The sequence below is a fragment of the Belonocnema kinseyi genome, chromosome 9 (assembly GCF_010883055.1).
Source record: "Belonocnema kinseyi isolate 2016_QV_RU_SX_M_011 chromosome 9, B_treatae_v1, whole genome shotgun sequence".
Taxonomy (NCBI): domain Eukaryota; kingdom Metazoa; phylum Arthropoda; class Insecta; order Hymenoptera; family Cynipidae; genus Belonocnema; species Belonocnema kinseyi.
This window is the reverse complement of record NC_046665.1, coordinates 95361793-95386828: the sequence shown is the minus strand read 5'-3', so window position 1 is coordinate 95386828 and position 25036 is coordinate 95361793. Positions and strand designations below refer to the sequence as shown.

The 25036-nt window shown below is 24.6% G+C and overlaps 1 protein-coding gene across 1 annotated transcript in view; it reads right to left on the bottom strand.

Moving 5' to 3' along the window:
- The window catches only part of LOC117179768, a 20809-nt gene extending 16925 nt beyond the window's left edge, over positions 1-3884 (bottom strand). The window contains exon 1 of the mRNA XM_033371858.1: positions 3833-3884. The gene's annotated coding sequence lies outside the window, so the exon portion shown is untranslated. The remainder of the gene's footprint in view (positions 1-3832) is intronic.
- Positions 3885-25036: the final 21152 nt, after the last annotated feature.

Here is a 25036-nt window from a genome sequence, read left to right as displayed (position 1 = left end):
ATTAATTTTCTTGGCTCTAATTAAGTATTTAACTCATTTCAATTGAAAATTGGTCTGAAAGTAATTTTTTTTAAACTTCAATTTTTGAGCATCAATGCAAAAAAATATTATTAAAAATACTACTAAATTGTTTAAAGAAACACTCTTGTAAAAAACTGATGAACTATCACCTTCCACTAATTGAAAATTTGGAAAGCAAGTGGAAAATTGGTTAAAAAAACCGCGACTTTCTAACTCTATTCTGTAAAAAAATTGCGAAAGAAATTGTTTAAAAATTGATGTAAACATTTAATTATATTTTTTTCAAACCTATTTCAAGTAGTTAAACGCGAAGTAATCAAATTCTTTTGAAAAACCGGAATTTTTTTTAAATTTCATTTTCCTTTTTGTTTTAAATGAAAATATTAGTTAAAAATCGATTCACCTAATTGTGCTTTTGAAAGAACAAGTTTTACATTTAGTATTTAATTTGATTCAAAATGAAAGTGATCACTCTTCTGTCACCAGTAGAGTGGTTCAAAAATGCACTGCAACATTTGTTTTTTAGAATTTTTATGAATATTGGCCGGAAAAAATTAATTATTGAGACAATTTATTACTATTTTTAACAATATTACTTTTGTTTAATGGTAGAATGTTGAGTTTAAAAAAAATTTTAACTGTACCCTATTTTTTAATAGATGTGACTTACATATTAATTTTATTCAACAAAAATAATTGTTTAAACAAATTATTGTTCTTAATAAGTATCCTCATATATAGCAATGTCTGATACTTACGAGTTTTTTTAAAATTTTTACCCTTCTCTCCTCTTTTCACTTAATGAGGTAATAATTAATTCAAGTTCAGAAACAAGTAGTATAAACAATTTAATATTGCTTAAAACAGATATTTAAAATGTGCTTGAAATTTTCTACATGGATCATGTTGAATACAACTCTCCCTTTAATTAGTTTATTTATATATAGGCATCGATATGAATGAAAATAGTAATAAATAACAATCATTTGTTTAAACAATTATTTTTTCTAAATATAATTAATCATTAAGTCACTCCTAATGAAAAATAGACAAACAGCTGAAATTTTCAGAAACAATCGCAACCACGTTAGGCATTGATATTGATGATGATAGTGATAAACAACAATTTAAAAAAAAATTATTTCGGATAAATATAATTAATTATTGATTCACTCCGTATGAAAAATAGATAACTAGTTAAAAGTCTTAGAAAAAACTTTTGAATTCTACCACTGAACAAAGAGAATATTGTTAAAAATAATATTACATTGTTTAAATAATTATTTTTGTTTACTTGAATTAATTATCATTTCACACTGTTTTGAAATTTGACAAATAGCCAAAAATTTCAGAAAAACTGCATCTTTATAGCATTATTCAAATAAAATATTATTAACAATAATAAATTGTTTAATGAATTAATTTTCTTGACTCTAATTAATTATTTAAATCATTTTATTTTAAAATTGAATTAAAGGTGAATTTTTTTAAACTGTAATTTTCTAGCATTATTCTGAAAGAATATCATTAAAAATAATCATAAATTGTTTAAACAATTATTCTTGTTAACATGATTGAACTATAGCCCCCCTCTCATTGAAAATTGGACAAAAGTGAAAATCTTTTTAAAAATATTGACATTCTAACTCTATTTTATGAGAAAATGGCTGAAAGCAATACAAAATTGTTTAAAAAGTTTATATAAAAATCTAGTTATCAGTGTAAAGTATTATATTATGTGAAAAAAAGATTTTTCAACAAAATAGGTAAGTTTTGAACCAAACGATTAATCTATGAAAAACAAAATTAATTCTTAAGAAAAAATGTATCAGTTGACTTTATGTATTAGTTCAATTTTTAGCCAAAAAAGATTTTTCAATCAAAAAAGAAAAAAAAATCTTATCCAAATTCTGACTTTTAAGTTGGCAAGGCGAATTTTTTGAGACCAAGTTGATTTACAACCCAAAAATATACATTTCCTATTAAAATAATTGAATTTTCAACTAACGAAATATCGAATTTTCAACAAAATTTTTGTAGTTTGTAGGCAGAGAAATGAATCTTTGACTGAAATTATACAATTCTAATAAAAAATCAAATTTTTAACAAAATAGTTCAATTTTGAACTCAAAAAATGAATATTCTATAAAAAAGACAAATTTTCATCATGATAGATACATTTACAATTAAAAGCGAGACATTTTTAACAAAAATAGAATAGTTTAATTTAAAGTTAGAGTAATAAGTGTTGACAAAATAAAATAAAATTTTCACCCAAAAATATTAAATGTTAAAAAAAAATTCTACAAATGATTGGAGATTTAAATTTTTTGTAAAGACATTTAATTTTCATTAACAAAATCTAGTTAACAACCAAAAAGAAAAAAGAAATTTCAACCAAAAGATTAATTTTTTACCACAATAGAATAATTTGTAACAAGTTACTTGGATTATTAAACAAATATTTTAATTCTTAATAGAATTTTCAACCTAAAAGTTGAATTTTTAATGAAAAAGATACATTTTCAACAAAAAATAAAATAGTTTAATTGCAATTAGATTTAGTTAAAATTGTAGTGAAAAGAATTAATTTTCAATGAAAAAAGAAATTATTAACTAAAGAAAAATTAATTTTCAATTTAAAGAAAACTAATTTTCTACTGGAAAATAAAAATTTTTAACAAAATACGTGAATTTTCATCCAAATATTTGAATTTTGAATGTAATTTTTACTTAATAGTAAAATTTGCAACCATACAGTTGAATTAATCACTAAGAAGATTAATTTTCTACCACAAAAGACAAACTTTCAACAAAATAAAGAAATTTTTAAACAAATAGTTGAATTTTTCAATTATTATCAATAATTAAATTTGCTATGAATTAAAAAAAAATCTTAACAAAATATATAAATTTTGAATAAAAAAAAAGAAGATTTTTCCATGAAAATGATGGATCATCAACAAATGAAATGAATTCTTAACAAAGTTGTTCCTTGCCTTTTGTAGAAAAATTCAATTTTTGAATTTCTTTATGAATAAAACAAAAACTTCCCATCCTATCAAAAAAAGAATGTTAAAAATTTTTAGCTTTTTTTGGGTGAAAAATTGTTCAATTATTTAACTTTTTCACTTCAATGTATCTTTTTACGAATAAAACAGAAACAGTGCGTCCTATCAAAAAGTGGTCAATACAAAATTCGTAGATCTTTTCGGGACGGAGAATTTTTGTCTTGTTATCTTTTTTTCTCTTACATAGATTGACCGAAAAATGATGCTTTTATTTTTAATTATTTTTTGTGTAAAATCAAAATTTTAATTTTAGATTTTCCATAAAAATCCAAAAAGTTACAATAATATTGTAGAAAATTCAAAAAGAAAGGTTTTTATTTTTTTGAAATTTTTTCAAATCGCACGTTGTTTAGTTTAACATCTTCTTTCCTTTTCTTGAACTTTGCAAATGCTATAACTATGATAATGTTATTTTTATCGATAAAAGTCCTAAAGATAAATTATTCGTCTTTTCGAATACTACGATTAGTCGTACACTGCAATTAAAAAATTTTTAAAAATGGTCTCCTAGCTCAGAAATACTTTAAGTACTAACCATTTTTGTCTTCAAGTCTTTCACTTATTACATTCCATATGTTACTTTTCCTTATCAATGTCTCGCTTCTTGATTAATCACTTGTCGATCTTTAATCACAGCAGATATATAATAACACTGAGATTTATATGGCTTATTTTCTGAACAGAATTACTATTTTTGTAATTATTGCTTTTAAATAAAACAAAATAATAAAAAATTGTACCTTTGGTTCGCGTATGAGGTTCAAACAATGAGGTGGCTTCCGTGAGACTAGAAATGTGAGGATCGTTCACGCAGTCGTTAACATAAGATAAGGCCTAGAAGGCTTTAAAATGTGTGAGTCCGCAACATTTTTTCCACATTCTGGGTCACGGTCGCCGATTCAAATGAAAATTTGTAAATTTGTAGTATTTGTTGACAATAATACATACCCAAAGTATTAACTCAAAATAATTGTTAATTAAAAAGTTGCTCGGTTTTGAAAATTTGTTATCATTAACATTTAAATATTTTTTTTTTAATTTGTTAACACTGTTAACGTAGAATCTTTTAAAAACGAAATTAAATAGTTTTTAAATTTATTAAAAAAAATTTCTTTAATTTATTGATTCATTTTAAACAAAAAAGTTTTTCAACAATAAACGACGGCTTTTTAAAAAATACTTGAATTTTCAAACTAAAGAGATAAATTCCGAACAAAACAGTATCATAGTTTATATTGCAATCATAAAGATAACATTTATTCATAAAACAAATAATTTTAAACAAAGAAAGACGAATATTGAACAAATAAATAATTTTTCGTAAAATGATTTGATGAAACAAATCAATCCTTTCTTCGACCGCTGATATTTATTGATTTCAAATCGTAGATTTCAAATTATTTATGTCTTACGGTCCAATCGTAAATCGAAAAAAATAAATATGAGTCAAAAAAACATGTTCTTCGAAACTCAGATATTTATTTAATAGAAAAAAACTCCTTTTGAAACTTCCTGACGTTTCGGTACACATGCGTACCTTTTTCAAAGGTTCTTAAACCTGCGTTGTAATCGATTGAAGTCTCGAAAATTTCTTTTGAGATTTCTAAAAATGACTAAATTTTAATTAATTTTCTTAAAACAATCGACTAAAATGTTACTTTTTTTGACTGAAAATTGATCTGTTTGACTATTTTAAACTATCATCAACTTAGGTTTAAGAACCTTTGAAAAAGGTACGCATGTGTACCGAAACGTCAGGAAGTTTCAAAAGGAGTTTTTTTCTATTAAATAAATATCTGAGTTTCGAAGAACATGTTTTTTTGACTCATATTTATTTTTTTCGATTTACGATTGGACCGTAAGACATAAATAATTTGAAATCTACGATTTGAAATCAATAAATAATTTTTCACTCAAGATAGAGATCACATTTTATCAAAACTGTTCTAGCTTTAAGCCAAACGAAGAATTTTCTCTATGAAAATTTAATTTACAAATAAAAAATATGACTTTTTAACAAACAATTAATTTCTATGAAACTGATGCAATTTTACATAACAAAAATTAAATTTCCAACGTGGAAAATTATTTTTTTACTCAAAAAGGAGAATCTTGAACTAAAAAAGATATATATTAAAAATAAGCTTCTCCAATAAAAAGTTTAAATTTCAATTAAAGAGATGAATTTTTAACTAAAAGTATATATTTTCAACAAAAAAATGATTTCTTAACTAACTGATTGAACCAAATTTTTTAACCAAAATAATTTAATACTCAAGCAAAGAATATTAATTGTCAATCAAAAAGTTGCATTTTCATAAAGAAATAACATTTACACTAAAACGGATGATTTTCAAATCAAAAAGATCAATTAAAAAAATCATTGTTCCGTTTTCTATTTAAAAAGAGTTCAGTTGACTTTTCACTATCAAAATATAAATTTTTAAATAAGAAATAAGTTTCTACAAAAGAAATTGAATTCTTAATTCAAAAAGACAAATTTTTTACAAAAAATAATGATTTTTAACAAAATTTTTGAATTCTCTACCAAAAAGTTGTATTTTTTTCCAAAACAGATAAAATTTTTCTTAAAACAGATGAATTTTCACTTTTAAAAAATTTTGGAATAGTTGAATTTTTATTCCAAAATGATTTAAATTGACTTTTCTAGTTAGAAATATGAGTTATTTTAACAAAAACAAGTTTAATAGAAAAAATTCAAATTTTAAGCCAACAATTGATTAATTCTCTATCACATAGTTGCGATTTTTAACCACAGAAAGATGAAACTTGTACTAAAATAAGGAAGTTTTGATGAAAAACAAAATTTTTTTTTTAAAGTTGAATTTTCAATCAAATAGTTGCATTTTTATCCATGAAAGATGAAATTTCTCTTAAAACCGATAAATTTTTTATTTAGAAAAAAACAAATGTTCAAAAATATTGGAATTTTCATCCAAAAAGAAATTTAAAATGTGAATTTAAAAAAACAATCTTGAAAAAATAGTTCAATTTTCTTTCACAGAATATTCCATTTCACTTTCAAACACCAAGAGAAGAACACAATAAGATAATTTTCTATTAAATAGTCAAATTTAAAAAAAAAATAATAGTGAGTTTTTAACAACTTTGTTACATTTTTAATCAAACAGTTGCATTGATGTCCAATCAAAATGAAAATTCTACTAAAACAGTTGAATTTTCATATCCAAAAGACAAATTTTCGAAAAAAGATTGGATTTCTCATCCAAAAAGATTTGAATTGACTTTTCAACACAAAAATATGAATTTTAAACAAAAAATTAAATTTTATAAGACATAGTTGAATTTTGAACAAAATAGTTACATTTTTATCCAAGGAAGATTTGTTATATCTACTAAAGAAGATAAAATCTCAAATCAAAAAGAAAAATTTTAAGAAAAAATATTTTGACCCAAAATAGATTTCAGTTGACTTATCAGCAACAAAATATCAATTTTAATCAAAAGGTTAATATTGTACGAAAATAATTGATTTTCTAACGCTAAAAAGACGAATTTTTACAAAACAGTTGAATTTGCCACCTGAAAAGATATCTTTCCAGGAAAATTTTCTACCAAATAATAAAATTTTTAACTTAAAAGACAATATTTGGGAGGAAGTTTTGCGAATTTTCAAAAATAACGTATATGAGTGAAGGTCCCCTTCCCCCCTTTCATAACAAATCGTAACCAAACTACTCAACCCCCCCCCCCCCCCCCCCCCCCCCCCCCCTATTTAGCTGTTACGTAATTTAAGTACAATCCCTAAGTTGAATTGAGTGTTGGGGTTTTTGGTAGAATTTTATTGATATTTATAAATTAATAAGATAGTTCCATTTTCAACTAATTATTTCCATTTTAAATTTAATAGAGGTGAATTCCCAACAAATCAAAAAAGGTTAAATTGAACCAAAAAATAAGAATTTTAACCAAGGGTTGAATTCTAAAAAAAAAAAGACAGATTTATTTTCCTGCAAGCATTTTTATATTTACCAAAAAAAAAACGAAATTTTAACTAAAATAGATTCTTATTACAAAAAAAATTATTTTCAACCAATAAAGACAAATTTTCCACAATAAAATATAAATCTTTAATTAAATAGTTGAATTTAAAAAAATGTAAATTTTCAACCAACCAGTTGACTTCAACGAGAAATGAGTTTTCATTAAAAAATCGAATTTTCAATCCGGAAATATGAATTTTCAGAAAAAAAAGTTAAATTTGACCAGATTATTATATTTTTAGTTAAAAAATTAATATTTGATTTCGAACCAAAAATGAAATATTTAATGTTTCGACAACAGTTTTTATTTAAATAAAAAAATTTGAATTGAACCAGGAGAGGTACGTTTTAAAAAAAATGCTCAAATACTCAATTTAAACAGTCTAATTTTTCACCGAACATAACTTTCAACCAGATTTTAACCATTTTAACTATTTTTCACCAAAAAATATAAATTTTTAAATAAAAATTTAATTTTAAAACAATCAGTTGACTTTTTAAACAAAAAATTAAATTTCAAGTTGGAAAATTAATATAGAATACAAAAAAAAAAAAAATAATAATTTTCAGCAAATTAATTGACTTTTAAACCTAAAAAGATGAAATTTCAACGAAAATTAAAATATAAATAATTTTGACAAATGTTTGTTTATTGTAAATAATGAAAAGTTGAATTAAACCAAAAATATACATTTTTAATAAAATATTTGCATCCTCAACCTAATTAAGGTCTTTTTCCGGAAAAAGACCAATTTTTTAATAAAATGCGTGAATTTCCAACCAAATTATTGAATTTTCAAGTGAAAAAGATCAATGTTACATCGAAAATCAAATAGTTACATTTTCAGTTAAAAAATAAATTGCTAAAAGAAACATACACATAAATTTTTAATCAAGTAGTAGAATTTTTAAACCAATTATAGAAGATCAATCTTATACAAAAATGGAACAGTAAAATTCCAATATAAGAAATCAATTTCTTTTAAATTTTACACAGATTATTGAGTTTTTAGTTCAAAAAATTACTATTTGATAGTAAAATCAAATTTTCAACCTAAAAAGATGAGTTTAAAAAAATGAGCATTTTAATATTAATAGCAAAAGAATATTTTAATGTAAAAAAAAGTTGAATTTACACAAGAATGATATATTTTGAAACCAAATTTAAATTCTCAAGTTATAAAGATGAATTTTCAACTGTTATTACATTTATTACATGTTCAACAAAAAAGATGAATCTTTTACCAAAAAAGACGAATTTTGAACTAATTTCGTATGTAAATTTTAAAATCAAAGACTTAAATTTTCAACTAAAAAATATGAATTTCTAACAAACAAGGTAAAAGTTGATATTTTAACCAAGAAAACATTTTCACTTTACATCAAAATCCGTTGAACTGAACCAGGAAAAAAGTGAATTGAAAAAAAATGGTTCAACGCTCAACCCAAACAGGCTCACTTTTCACACAAACAATTAATTTATTTACTACAAAACATGAAATTTCTAACAATCCAGACGTATTACTGATTTTAATAGATTTTTAAATAAAATTCTTTATTTTCTAAGAAAAAAAAAACAATTTTTTAACAAAAAACATAAAAATGTTTAATCAAATATTTGAAATTTCATCTAAACTATGAAATTTTCAGTTAGAAAATTAATAAAAAACAAAGAAAGGTAATTTTCAACAAATTGGTTGAAATTTAAACCTAAAAATATAAATTTTAAAATAAAAGTAAAATATTTATTATTTCAACAAAATATATTTTAATTTTTATTAAAAAGTTGCATTTCACAAGAAAAAAGTGCAAATTTTGTATAACATGAAGACACTATTTTTAAACAAACTGGTTAATTTTTTAACCTAAGAAGACGGATTTTTTACGAAAAATAAAAAATGGCATATTTGAGCAAAAACATATTTTTATTTTAAATAAGAGACAGTAGAATTTAAATAATGTAGATATCTTTTCAACAAAACACTTAAATCCTTAACTTCAAAAGACTTGTTTTCAACCAAAATATTAAATTTTCATGAAAAAAATTAGTAGTTAAAAATAAAGATAAAATATAAAATTTTAGTAAGATAATAAAAATTTCAACAAATTACGCCCATTTTCAACCAAGTAATTAAATTTTCTCAAACAAAAAGATTAATTTTAACCAAAATGCGGAATGATTGAATTTTCATTACAAAAAGTTCAAGTAATAATTTTCAACAAAGTAGTGTAATTTGTAACCTGAAAAGATAAATTTTTAACGAAAAATCCATTATTTTATGTTTCGACATTTTATATTTTAAATAAAAAACCGTTGAATCGAACCAGATTAGGTTCAATTTTAACAAAATACTTGAGTCATCATCTTAAACAGACTAATTTCCTAATGAAATGTTGCGTTTTCAAACTAAAAAATATCAATTTTAACCAAAAATAGAATAGTTAAACTTAATTTACAAAAAATTAATTTTCAATAAAAAACATCATTTTTAACCAGTAAAATAAATTAAAAAGCAAATGTTATTTCAAATTAATCAGTTGAATTTTTAAACAAAAAATCCAATTTTTAGCGGAAAAAATTAATATTTAACACAAGAAAACAACTAATTTTCAAACAACTAGTAGAATTTTAAACCTAAAAAGATTAAATTTAAACCCAAAATAAAATATTTATCATTTCGTAAAAAGTTTGTTTATTATAAATGAAGAATAGTTAAATTTAACCGAAAAATATGAATTTTCAACAAAACATTTGAATTCTTAACCTGATTAATTTTTTTTTATGAAAAAGGGATATTTTCAATAAAATGCGTAAAATTCGAACAAAATAGTAGAAGTTTTAACTGAAAAAGATCAATGTCATATTAAAAATGTAATAGTTTAACTTTCAGTTAAAAAAATAATTTTTAATCAAAAACATGCATATTTAAAGAAAAATGTAATGTTCTATATTCAAACAAAAAAGATTAGATTTTCTAATTCGAAACAGTTGAGTTTTTACCAGAAGAGATGAATTTTAAACAAAAAAGAACAATTATCTACCCAAAACTGAATAGTTAAATTTTTACTCGAAAAAATAAATTTTCAATGACAAAAAACGATTTTTCAATAAAATTCTTCAAGTTTTGAGCAAAAAATAAATAAATTTTTAACGAAAATTACGAGTCTTCGAATAAAAAAATTCAATGTTATCAATGTAGTTCATCTTTAAACCAAATAGTTCAATTTGTTACCAAATTCTTTAATATTTGTTTTTTAGTGACAAAAAAGATTTTTTGTTATTTAAAAAGATACGAGTCATATCGAAAAACTAAAAAATCCTTTAGATTCATCTGTGAAATAATTAGGTTGGGATTATTTTGTTTAAAGATTTATTTAAACAATTACATTATTTTTTTATTTAAGAAATTGTTATAATCAAACATTTTTATATCCATATCTGTCTTTTTCTATTTATTTATGAATCTAAATTCACGTCTATTTTTTTTAAATTTCTTCTTCTCTATCTCATCTTATTTTTCATCTCACCGCATCAGTACTTTTTTATTCTTCTGTCAATCTAAATTTTCTTCTATCTTATTCAATCTGCTATTCTTTATCTCATCCTGTACTACATATATCGAAGTTTACCTTTTTCAATGACCTATTCTCTGTCTCTTGCTATCCTTTATTAACCCACTTCAATCCTTTCCTATCCTTCTGTCAATCTGAATTCCAGTCTATCTTTTTTAATGTTCTCTTATTTATCTCATCTTATTCTGCGTTTACAAACGTATACTTTTTTCTATTTTTTTGGTAATTTAAATTCACTTCTATCTTTTCCAAACTCCTTTTCTCTATCTCACCTCATCCTTCATTATTTCCACGTCAATCTTTTATTGTTTTCCTGTCAATTTCAATTTTCGTTTTTTTCAATCTTCTCTTCTCTATTTCATGGTATCCTGCATCTATCTTCGTCTTTTCTTTCGACCTTTTTGTCTATTTAAATTTACTTGGATAATTTTCAATACCATCTTTATTATCTCATTCTATCCTTCATCTACCCACGTCAATATTTATCGTCTCGGTTTATCTAGATTTGCGTCTATATTTTTCAATCTTCTCTTTCCTATCTCATGGTATTCCGCATCTAACAACGTCTATTATTTTCTATTCGCAATCTAAATTCACGTCATCTCTTTTAATACCTTCTTCTATTCTTTCCATTTTCTACCCAACTTAATCTTTTTCTATCTTTCTGTCAATCTGAATTTCGTCTGCCTTTTTCATTAACCTTTTCTAATCTCATCCTATCCTACGTCTACGAACATCTATCTTTTTCTATTGCGTTGCGATTCTACATTCACGTCGATCTTTTCCAACCTCTTTTTTGTACCTCACCCTATCCTTCATCTATACACATGAATCTTTTACCATCTTCCTGTTAGTTTATATTTCATTTTTTCCGTCTCTTTTCGATCTTACCCTATCCTTTATCTATCAACGTAATTATTTTTCTATTTTTCTGCAATCTAATTCTCAACTTCCTTTTTTAATCTCTTCTTCTTTATCGAATAATGGTTTACATCTATCCATATGTGTCTTTTTCTATATATTTTTCAATCTAAATTCAAGTCTATCTTTTTTAATACCGCCTTTTCACCTTATTCTTTTTGTAACCTATTAGTAACGTAATTTGAATCTTAATCCCAATCTTTTAGTGACACCATCCTAAGTCTTTTACCGTCTATCTTCTTCTTTCTCTTTTTCAATGAAAATTCACGTCTATGTTTTCGATGCTCTTCTTTATCTCATCCTGTCCGTTATCTAATTATATTAATATTTGTCTGTATCTCTGTCAATCTGTCTCCCTATCTCTTTGCTAATCTAAATTTACGCCTATATTTTTTAATCCCCCTCTTCTCTATCCCATCCTATCTTTAATCTACTCACGTCTATATTTTTGCCTATCTCTCTGTCAATATGAATTCCCATCTATCTTTTTCAATCTTCTCTTTTCTCATCCTATACTACATCTATCAACGCCAATATTTTTTTATTTATTTATTTTTCTAATTTAAATTCATTTTTAAATCTTTTAACACTCTTTTCTCAATCTGTTTCTATCCTAAGTCTATCAAACTATACCTTCATTTTGTCTTTGTGAATCTAAATTCATGTTTTTTTTTCCAATAAACTGTTCTTTATCTCATGCTATCCTTTTTTATCTGCGTCAATATCCTTTTATTTCGCAGTGAATCTAAGTTTTCGTCTATCTTTTTTAGTCTCCTCTTCCCTATCTTGTTGAAATATACTTCTATTAACGTCTATATTTTTATATCTCTTTGTCAATCTAAATTCAAATTTATCATTTTTAATGTTCTTCTCTATCTTATCCTATCCTTTATTTATCCATGCCAATATTTTTCTTTCTCTCTGTCAATCTGAATTCCCGTCTATCTATTTTAATTTGATCTGCTGTATCTCGTTCTATACTCCATCTATCATTGTCTATCTTTTTTTATCTCCTCAATTCTAATTCATTTTTGTCTTTTTTAATACTTTTTTCTCTATCTTTTCCTATCCTAAGAGTACCTACACCTATCTTCTTCTTTCTGTTTGTCAATCCAAATTTATTTTTATTTTTTTCAATACCATCTTCTTTATCTCATCCTATCCTTCATCTACCCACGTCAATATTTTTCTATCTCGCTGTCAATCTAAATTCCCGCCTATCTTTTCCAATCTCCTCTTCTTTATCTCATCATAGGCTAAATCTATCAACGCTTATATTTATCTATATCTTTCTCAATTTATATTCATTGTTTTTTTACTTTTTAATACCCTTTTTATATATCTCATTCTATCCTTTCCTACCTACGCCAATATTTTTATACCTCTCGTTTGATCTAAATTTCCGTCTATCTTATGCAATATCCTCTTTCTTATCTTATCGCATCATACATCTACCAACGTCCGTATTTTTCTATTTCTTTGTCCATTTAAATTCATATTTACCTTTTTCAATACTCTTTTCTCTATCTCAATTTATCCTTTATGTATCCATGTCAATATTTTTTGTCTATCTCTCTGTCAATATGAATACCTGTCCATCTTTTCCAATCTAATCTTTTTTATCCCACAACAGACTACATCTATCATCGCCGATATTTTTCCATCTCTTTTTCAATTCAAATTCACTTTTATATTTTTTATCACCCTTTCCTCTATCTCTTTCTATCCTAAGTCTTTCAACGACCATATTTACCTTTCTCTTTTACAATCTAAATTTATTCATATTTTTTTGAATTCGATCTTCTTTATCTCATTTTATCCTTTACTGCTAATGCCGATATTTTTCTACATCTCGGTTAATCTAAATTTCCGTCTATATTTTTAAATCTCCTCTCCACTATTTTATTGTATCATACATCTATTAACGTCTATTTTTTTCTGTCCCTATGTCAATCTAAATTCAGGTTTATTTTTTTCAATACTCTTCTCTATCTTATCATATATTTTATCTACCCACGTCAATATTTTTCAAACTCGTTTTCAATCTGTATTTTTGTCTATCTTTTTCTATTTAATCTTTTTTATCTTCTCCTTTACACCATCTATCAACGTTTATTTCTCTCTACCTCTTTATCAGCCTGAATCTACTCTATCTTTAATTTTCTCTTCTCTATTTCATCCTATTCTTTATCTATCCATTTTATTCTTTATCTATCCACTTATTCTATATCTATCGTGTACAAATCAAGGTTCCAGTGTATTTTCGAGGTCTCGAGTTATCGTGACTTAAACTTCTTTTTAAATTCCAATATCTCATAAACTAATAATTGTTTTGTTCTGGAATTTGGGGCTCACATTATTATTGACATTTTCTTCATGTTTACGAACTTTCATTCAGCTCTGTTCAGCTGATTCAGAATATTGAAAAAATTTCGTGGAATCGTACAGGCTATAGAATGCAGTTAAGTAAATACAGGTGTAATTCAGGGGAAAGGAGGAGGCTCATGTAAGCGTCGAGTGTTGGAGGTCGATGGAAACGATAGAAGCTTCACATTAATTAGGATATCGATAGCCATTACTCGATGCTTGCTATCGAACTCGTTAATTTTTTTTTTTTACTGGGCATTTCCTGTCAGTCAGTGAACGAATGAGCGAGAGAGACAGTGAGTTTTACTGATACTGTAAATTGGGATAATATCCTCGTTTGTTTAATTCGGCTTACCAAAATTCTCTCGGATAATAAAATTTAGCGGCTCAAGAGAGAACATATTTCGTTAATGACTGAGGTTTCACCAACGATAATCAAAAAAATTATCATCACTAAAAAATTTTGAATGTTAAAACTAATACTATCCAGAATAGCAATCAATTTTTTTATTCATTTCATTTTAAATTAGACAGAGAGGTCCAGCTAAAGGTGTCAAAATGATTTATTGCTATTTGGAAATATTATTCTATGGTGAAAATAAAGGTAGAGTTTATTTAATTTTTTATGACACGTGCATGATTTCACCCCATTTTAAAACCTATTATATTTGCCTAGAACTTTACTTTATCACTCAAAGTAAGAACTTTAAGAAAATTTTGGTTGCAGATAACACCATTTTTCGGTAATTTATGGAAAGTGAACATATATAAATGATCAAATTACCGTAAATAACCAAAAATTTCCAAAAATTGACAAAAATTTTTCAATTAAATTTTGAGTAATTAATCCTTAGTTTTCATAAATTACCTGTAATATTACCATAAATTACCAACAAATTTCATAAATTCCCGGAAATTTATGAACACGATTTAGATCGAATTTTGGGTAATTTATTAATTTAATCAATTAATTTAGACATTTTTAAATTGAATTTTGGGCAATTGATGTTAGGTTACCATAAATTACCTGCAATATTGCCATAATTTACGAAAAGTTGCATATATTTCGGGAAATTTATAAAAATGTTTCAAATTGAATTTTTAATAATTTACGGTATGAAAGAATATTAACTTGTAAAATTACCATAAATTTTCTGAAATGTAGACATTTTTAAATTAAAATTTTGGAAATTTATAGTAAGCTACCATAAATTACCTAGAATATTACGACAAATTACCAAAAATTATAAAAAGTTCTAAAAATTGATAGACATTTCCAAATTTAATTTTAGGTAACTAATGCTAATTTACCATAAATTACCTGTAATATTACAATACATTACGAAAAATTCAATAAATTTTGGAAAATTTATAAAAATGTTTATAATTCAATTTTGGATAATTTATGGTATGTCAGCATATTTATTTGTAAGAGCACTATAAATGACCGGAAATTTCATTACATTTCTGGAAATTAAAATATTTTTAAATTGAATTTTGGGCAATTGATGATAAGTTTCCATAAATTACCAGCAATATTACAATAAATTACCAAAAATTTTATAAATTTCTGGAAAGTTCGGAAAATTTATAGAAATTTTTTAATTTAATTTTGGGTAACTAATTCTAAGGTACTATAAATTATCTGTAATATTACCATACATTTCGGGAAAGTTATAAAAATGTTTCAAATTAAATATTTGATAATTTGTGGTATGTTCGCATATTCACTTGTAAAAATACAATAAATGACCGGAAATTTCGTTACATTTCTGGAAATTCAGATATTATTAAATTGAATTTTGGGCTCTGAACCTAGGTCTTTCAGACTCAAACGGAGCTAGAGACCATTTTTGTACATCTTATAAAAATTAATAATAATTAATATTTAAAAAATTTTGATTTTCAGCCATGTCTACAAAAAAATTAACATCGAACTAGTTTACATCATACTAACTATTTGAATTTTCTTAAAAAAATGAAATTCAAATTTTCCCCGACCAAAAAAAAAAAATACAAAATTTCATTTTGAGATCAAACTATTCAAGATAAAACAAATCAACAAAGAGTCTGCACCCCAACAAAAATCTACAACCTTTTAAATAATCACTTTTTTATAGGACTCGTAGTTTTTGCCCTGTTCGAAAAAAAACTTTACGTTTTTGGACAAGTCGCAAAAGCTTAATGAAAAAAAAGTTGTTTGATGGAAAAAGCTACAAATTTGTTATTAATCACCTTTTGATCGGATGCGTAGTTTTTGTTTTATTCGTAAGAAACAAAATAATAATTTACAAATTTGTTATAAACTCTTCTTGTAAAAATATATTGAAATTAAAAATTAATTGATTGAAAAAGTACATAAGTTACTATTATATTGTATTCAAGAACACATTTCGCCTAAATTATATATCGTAAATTATAAAATTTAAATTAAACAAATTAAATTTATTGAGCAACGACAGAAGTTTCAATAAGATGTTGAATAAAAAATGATTTTTTTTATAAGATGCGCATTTTTTATAAATTATAAAAACCAGACAATGAAAATACTTCTGTTTTGATACCAATGCATATTATGAATTGTAATAATATACATTTATTTAAATGATACATTTTTTTAGGATAGCTGCGAATTAAATTTAATGCAAAATAAGAAACAAATATCAAAGTAATCATTAAAAATGAAATATGTGATTTATTTTATAATATCTGAATCATGAGCCCCAAATCGAGATGCGTTATGAGAATGTTTTAGTGCAAATTAAAGGAGCTTTAACAAAAGAGAATTCACAGTTAATAAATTACAGTTGTCAAAGTATTGACCTTTAATTGAGAAATGTTTGTTCAAAAATATCGAGTGCGATGGGAATGTGCTCACGCAGTAGACGGATTTTTTAAAACAATTTTATTATTGATTTTGAGTATTCAATTCAATATTATTATAGAATTTTCTTTCTTATTGCATTATTGTCTGAAAATTGCAACCTTACTTAAAGGAAAATACTTTTAAGCAGAAAATAATCAAATTTTCTACGCACATAATTGCCAAATAAATTAATTTATATCCATTGTTTATAGCATTTATAAATTTTAGCGGATAGATGATTTACAACAAAGTAAAAACGAATTCTCAACCAGTTGAATTCAATGGAGAAAGACGATTTTTGAAACACAATAGTTCAGCCATTAAACAAATAGATGAATTTTTAACAAACGAGAATAATTTTCTATCCAAATAGACTAATTTTCAACAAAACAATCTAGTTTCCAAACCGAAAGCCCATTTTTTAAAGAAATCAATTGACTTTCAAACCTCAAATGAAGTATTTTTAACAAGGACGTTAATTTTTGTTCAGAAATAAATTTTCAACAAAATAGTTGAAATTTTGTGCGAAACAAACAAATTTTTAAGCTAAATTGCAATCTTTAAATTTGCAGTACAAAAAATTAATTTTCGGTTTTTAAAAACTATTTTTCCGCAATTGAATCTGGTTGAATACAACTAATAAATACGAATTTTTAACGCAATAGTTAAACCCTCAACCAAAATGATAAATCTTCAACAAATAAAAATAATTTTCACTCAGATAGACGAATTTTCAACAAAATGCATGAATTTCAAAACATTAAAGGTGAATTTTAAATTCACGATATCAATTTAAACCAAAAAATGTAATTGTTAAATTTGAAGCGAGGAAAATTAATTTTTTAGCGAAAAAAAACATGCTTCCGCTTTGTTGAATTTTTGAACAGAAGAGATGAATTTTCATTTAAAACGGTGATTATTTATCTATAGAAAATTAATTTTCAAGATAGCATTTCAACATTGAACCAATGCGTTTAATTTTCAACCAAAAAAGTCGCTTTTCAATTAGGAGCATATTATTAAACAAAATAATTAAAAATCAACAAAATACATGAATTTTTATTCAAATTACTTAATTTTCATCAAAAAAAAGGTGAATCTTAAACTGAAAAAACATGAATTTTTAACCAAAAATGAAACGAAGTTTTAACCAAATAGTACAATATTAAACCAAGTAGAAAAAATTTTAACCATACGAGATTAATTTGGAAGCATAATAAAATCGCAGACTTACAACTAAGAAAAAATTTGACTTTTGACCAAAAACAGAGCTTATAGATGGCCTCAAATTTTGTAAGGAGATGTGACTCTCACGTGACCATTTATTATTTTATATTTTTCGGCTTGTGTATAACTAGAATAAACAATAAATAGGGCCCAAATTTTTGGAACTGGCTCAAAATATACAAGGGCACGTCTGCCTGGCTCATTTGCGGTTTAATTTTGTATAAATAATGTAATCACATTAATTCTATTTTAGGGAGGGCTTTAAAACCCCGTTCTCAGTTACATTACATATTAATCGTACAGTAGAACCCCGCCGGTTCGGAACTCACCGCGTGGATATCAAGAGAGGGAAGAAGTCCCCACTCGTAGTCTTCTCAGCTCCACGTGATAGGTAGGCGCGTGCGCACAGCCGTCGCAAACGCCACGCGATGGAAGTCAATTCGATTGAGAGTGGAGACTAGCTCCGTTCTGATTCGATGAGTCCTACTGAGATAAAATTTCATTATATCTAAACAAAATAAAAATACAAAAATGGACTAGATAGATGTTCCTTCATATATTTTGAATCATTCCCCAAAATTTTAATACAATATTTTAATTTTCAAATTGCAAAGCCGCCAAATATAAATTATGTAACAGGTTAGGCGACAGTCATCCACATGTTCCTGAATAGCAAGATTATAACGAACTTAATAAAAAATATTCTCCTACTAATATTAAAGTAATACTTAATTATCCTTGAAAATGAAGTTCTTCTCACAAGGATTTCTTTTTCAAATGTTTCCTGGGAGCAGGTTGTTAACGCAAGCAAGCCATTTCCCTCGTAGAACTGAAGGTGAAACGTAAATAAAGGAAAATAAGTTCTGATCAAAAGGAAGGAGTGGGGGAAATGAAGACGGGAGCAATCAAAGGAAGAGAAAGGAAGTACTCTCCGAAGCATGAGGTTGGAAAAAAGGGCGTTGCCGGAGAAACAACTGCTGATGTAAATCAGCGGATAATAACGGCATTCATTCTCAACGAATAGGAGGCTGAATTTCGAATAAGCGGAAAAAAAGCAAAAAGCTAAATCGACGAGAGAAAGGTGGATCGTTCTACACAAATTATTATTATTTATCCTTCTGCTTTGCCGAAAATTATATATTTTTTTGTCCTCACGTTTCATACTAATTTATTTATTAATTACTTACAACTTTAATTTAAAAAAGTATACACAATTAAAGAGGGATCTGTTAAAGAAATTAATATTTGTATAGGGTTTCTACAGGTCAAGGAATTTTGGAAAGTCAGGGAATTTTAGATCAAATAAAGCTGGAGTTTATAAAATTTGTTACAGGTATGACTATTACCTAGAGTTCATATACTTTCCCCTATCCCCTTTTTTGAAGAGAATTTTTCTTATTTGCCCTGTTTTCATAATACTTATAATTTTTTTGTTTTTTTCACCTAAATGCCAACTAATTTATTAGAACTCAATAAAAATTTTAACTATTTTCGTTGAATTTTAATTATTCTTAATTCAAAACACTGCTTATATATTTTTGGTTATGAATTTTCATTTTTACTTGAAAATTCTACTATTTTAATAAAAATTTATTTATTTTGATACAGAATTCAAATTCTTAGTTGAAAGTTCAACTACTTTGTTTAACATTAATTTTATTGGTTAAAGATTTGACAATTTTATTGAATCATTTTTTCTTTTTGAAAATTAATTTTTTAACTAAAAATGTAACTCCTCCATTTTTACTTAATCGTTCGTAGTTCAAAATTCAACTATTAAATTTTTAGTGAAAATTTAAATTTTCTTGTTTAAAACTCTACGACTTGGTTAAAAGTTGAATTAACTTGCGCCAAAATAAATTTTATTGGTTAAACATTCACCTATTTCGGTGAAACGCCGTTTCTTAATTTAACAATTCGATTTTTGTTTGAAAATTGAGTTTTTTTTGAAAATTCAATTATTTCACAATTTTTTCCATAGAGAGTTAGTCTTCTTGATTGAAAATTCAACTACTTGGTTGAAAGTTAAAATACTTTGTTAAACTTTTTTTTATTAGTTAAAGATTCATTTGTTTGGTTTAAATTTTTTGCTTGCTAAAAATCAATTTCATTTTAATGTAAAATGAATTTAATTTTAGTCGAAATTTCATGTCTTTGTTGGAAATTTGAACTATGCGAACACTCGTTTAATTTCTTGTTGAAAATTAAATTTTTTTTAATGAAAACTTAAATATAAAATTTATGGTAGAAAATGTATCTGTTGTGCCTTCTGTATTTCAAAATGCAACTATTTTGTAGAAAATTGCTAATTTTTTATTGAAAAATTAACTAATAAATTTTTCATTGAGAATTTGTATTTTTGATTGAAAATTCCACTACGTGTTCAAAATTCCATTGCTTCTTTCAAAATAAATGTTTGGTTAACAATTGATCGTGTTTGGATGAAAATTGAACTCTTCGGTAGAAATATCATGTATTTTTTTGAAAATTTTTTCTTTTCGGTAAAAAATTGGTCTTCTACATTGAAATTTCAAGTACTTGACTGGAAGGTCGAATAATTTACAGAACAAAATTTTATTAGTTAAAGATTCATCTCTTTGATTAAAATTTTTTTTTACAAAGTACAATTTTTTTAATTCAAAGTTTAACTATTTCCTTTATTATTGAAAATTAATTGTTTTCATTAGAAAGTAAATTTTTTAAAAATATTTATCTTTGGCATTAGCTTTGAGGTGATATTATATAAGCTTCTTCTCATTTATTGAAAATTAAACTAATTTTTTTAAAGTTCCTTCGGTTTTGTTTGAAAATTATTATTTTTTTTTAAAGAAAATTGGATTGATACATTTTTTTCTCAAGATTTATCTTTTATATTTGAAAATCGGACTATTTTGTTAAAAATTAATTAATTTGCGTAAAAATTAAACTATTTTGTTGAAATCTATCCTTTTGTTCAAACATTAAACTACTTGTTTGAAATTGAAAATACCTCTCTAAAAATTCATTTTATTGATTGAAAATTTAACTATTGCCTGAAATTTTTTTATGATAAAATTTATTAACAGAAAATTTAATCATTATATTTTTGGCCGCAAATCAAGCAATTTGTTCAATTTTAAACTAAGAAACTGATACAGTGAAAAACATTTATTTAATTGGTTAAGATTAAACTATTATTCTGAAAATTTGTTTGTCTTTCTTGTGTTTGAAAATTAATTTATTTAACTGAAAATTTAACTTTTTCTTTTTTGTTTGATAGGTGATCGTTTTTAGTTCAAATTTTAAACGTTCAATTTTTCAATGAAAATTTACACTTTTTGACTAAAAAATCCACCATTTGATTGAAATCGGATTAGTTTCTTAAAAAAGGATTTTACTGGTAAAAAATTGATCTATTTTGTTGAAACTTCGATTCTTTTGGTTGAAGTACAATTTTTAAACTGCAAATTAATTATTCAATTTTTCTCACACTGACATTTTTCAGTTAAAAATTCTTTTTTTTTTATGTAAACATCATCATTTTAGTTGATAATTCTTCTCTTTGGTTGGAAATTAAACTATTTTGTCAAAAATTTGTTTCGCTGTCGTTGAAAATTGATTTTTTTAAATAAGAAAGTAAACCTATACATTTTTAGATGAAAATGTATTTTTTGTCATTGAAAATTTAACTGTTAAATTGCAAATTTTTATGTAGCAAAAATTTATTCTTTATGGTAAATTCAGCGGTTTTCTAAAAAATGCGTCTTTTTTGGCTTAAAAATTAAATTCAACTTTTTGTTTGAAAATTGATGTATTCAGTTAAAAATTTATTATTTCGTTTAAAATTTAACTGCTTTGTTAAAATTAATCTTTCTTGGACCAAAATTCAACTGCTTGTATTAAATCGTCCACTTGGGTAAATAATTTATATTTAGATTGAAGATGCAACTTTTTATTAGAAGAACTCTTAATTGTGAATGAATATTTCTTCACTGAACATTCAACTGTCTTCTAAAACATTTATCTTAACAATTATATTTGGCACCTAATTTCAACTACTTGGTTCTGAATGGTAGAAAAGTAATTTTCTACACTGAAAATGTAACATTCCATTTTATAATAAAAATTTATATTGTAAATTAAAAATAGATCTTTTCTATTTTAAAAATGTACCTATTTCGTAAAAAATTTATGAATTTTAGTTAAAAATGCAACTTTTCAAATTAATCTGTTTTGGTTTAGGATTCAGTTATTTTTTAAAAATTTGTGTGATTGCGTGTTGGAAATCAATTTCCCATTCGAATATTTACCTATTCCATTTGTGGTTGAAAATTCATCTTATTTAGTTCAAAATTAAAAAATTTTAGTAGAAAATTCAAGTATTTGGTGCAAAATTGATGCTTTTTGTTTATGATAAATTCTTTTTTTTCACAAAAATAATTAAGAATTAAAGTAATTAAAAGAATTAAATTATTTAAAATTAATTAGGAATTAATTAATTTAATTAATTAAAAGTAAAAAATTAGAGTAAAAGAATTAAAATAATTAAAAAGTTTTTAATTAAGAATTGAGTTTTAAATGTAAAATTAAATCTTTTGTTTCAATGTTCAAATCATATTTGATATAAAATTCATTTTGTTACAAAGATTAATTATTTTAGATGATAATTTAGCGAAAAATCGTTTTTTTTTCTGTGAAGAATTATCTTTTTCATTGAATTGTCAAAATTTATCTTTTTGTTTGAAATTGATATTTCATATTGAAAACTGACCTTTTGCGTTTAAAAATTCCTACCTTTGATTGAAAAATCGTCTTTTCTGGTAGAACGTTGATCTTTTTGGTTGAAAATTATTCTTTTTAATAGAAATGCAACTATTTGTTTGACAATTTTTTTTTTGCTTAAAAGTTCGAATATTTGGTTATAACTGAAAATAATAGGTCTAAAGTTTTAATTAATTTTGCTGTTGTTAAAAACTTGAACAAGTTCGTTCAAAATGAAATTATATTTCGACTCAAAATTTTAAGTGTTCCATATTGAATGCAATGTGGTACCAATAAAATGAATTTTATTTAAAAGAATTAATTTCGCTGTTTTTCATAAAATTAAAATTTTAAATTTATAAACAAACCTTTTTTAATATCACCATTACTGATCTGCTATAAAGCATTTCATTTTAATATTTGAAAGAAAAATTTAGAACGGTTAGGGAAAATTAAAGTTTGTCAGGGAAAAGTCAGGGCAATTTAAAATTAGGATTTTGTAGCGATCCTTTTAAGGGATTTATATTTTCACTTTTTCCTCTATTACTTAAAAAATAGTAATATATGGCAAAATAAGTCTGCATCTGAAAATTAAGAATTCCCAGCACGAGTGTTTTTTTTTCTTCCATCATTTTTTTCCCCGAGTGGACACAGTAGCGTGGTTAATTGGACTGGAAACCTGACTTAAGTCCCCGTTTTCTAAATGGATTGAATTTGGGAATGTGATAGGTCTGATTAATTATTGCCGGAAAAACTATTAGGGAGAATAAGAATTTATTTCACAATAATAGGGGACTTTTGAAGAAAAGACGATATGATGGAAGAATAATAATTTCAGAGATGACAGTCTATCCCCTATCCCTCTGCGTTTTCCTTTTCTAAAATTCCTCGTTTTTCGCCCATTTTTAAAAACTTTTACTATTTGCCCTCTTTTTTTTGAATTTAAAATATTTGAATTAAGCGGGAAAGGTGAAGGTTCAATTTCTTTAACTTCTAAAATTATTCATTTTAATAGATTTAATTTTTTTTAATTAAACTAAAAATGTTAATAACTGATTTTTATAATTAAAATTTTTTTAACGAAGAATCGTTCAACAGCTGTGAACAAAACTTTTTCGTGATTTTAGAAACATCTTTTCCAGAAAATCCAGAGAATTTCCATTGTTTTTTAGTGACTTCGTCAGAGTTGATAACAAATTTAAGGGGATTTTGAAGATTTCCAAAATTTTCGTTAAATATCAAAGATTTTAAGGCTTTCAAAAGAATTGTAAAGGTTTTATGAATATTTTATTTAACTTATAGAATTATCTATTATAATAGATTTGACTTTTCAAACTTAAACTTAAAATGTTATGAATTGATTTTTAAAATTGAAAATACTTTTTTTCGTGAATGTAGAATCATTTAGTAGTTGTAGGAAAAAGTTATTTTTTTGCACTTTTAGAAAAATTATTGTAGAGAATCATTATAAAAAAATCAGTATATAAATAAAAAATGTTAAAATAATGAAAGAGTCTATGCAAAAAAACATTTATATAAAATCTTATAAAAATGTAACGTTATTTTAAAGCATTTTAGAAGTTATATTGAATTTAAAAGATTTTAAAGCTTTTAAAAGGATTTTAAGGGTTTTCCACACATTTTAAATAATTTCAGAAAAATTTATCGGTTTCAAAAGATTTGAAAATATTTTCACGGATTTCAAGGTATTTCGAAAATTTTCTAGATCTTTTAGAGGATTCCAAATATTTTCGAAGATTTTAAGAAATTCCAAGGGATTCAAAGAGATTAAAGAAATTGCAAAGAATTAAAAAAATTGCAAGGTATTTCAACTTAATTTTGGATAATAATTTAAATTATATTTAAAGAAATTCTTAGCGATTTTAAAGATTTCAAGGGATGTGAATGATTTCTTAAGGGATTTCCCAAGATTCAAGGATTTAAAGTTATTTTAGAGAACATTAATGAAAAAGTTTGATTTTCTTCAAATTCGGGAGAATTTCCACAGATTTTACGAAATTTCATCACAATTTAAAAAATTCACGAAATTTTTAAGCTTTTCAAATTTATTAGGAGCTATTAATAGATTCTAAAGAATTTTAATAAAAATCGATTTAAGTGATAAAGGACTGGAACTTTTAATGACAAAAGGCATGCACACGGAAAATCTAAAGGTCATGTTTCAGGCGACGAATGGACACTGGGTGTTTGGAATGCTAGGGGAG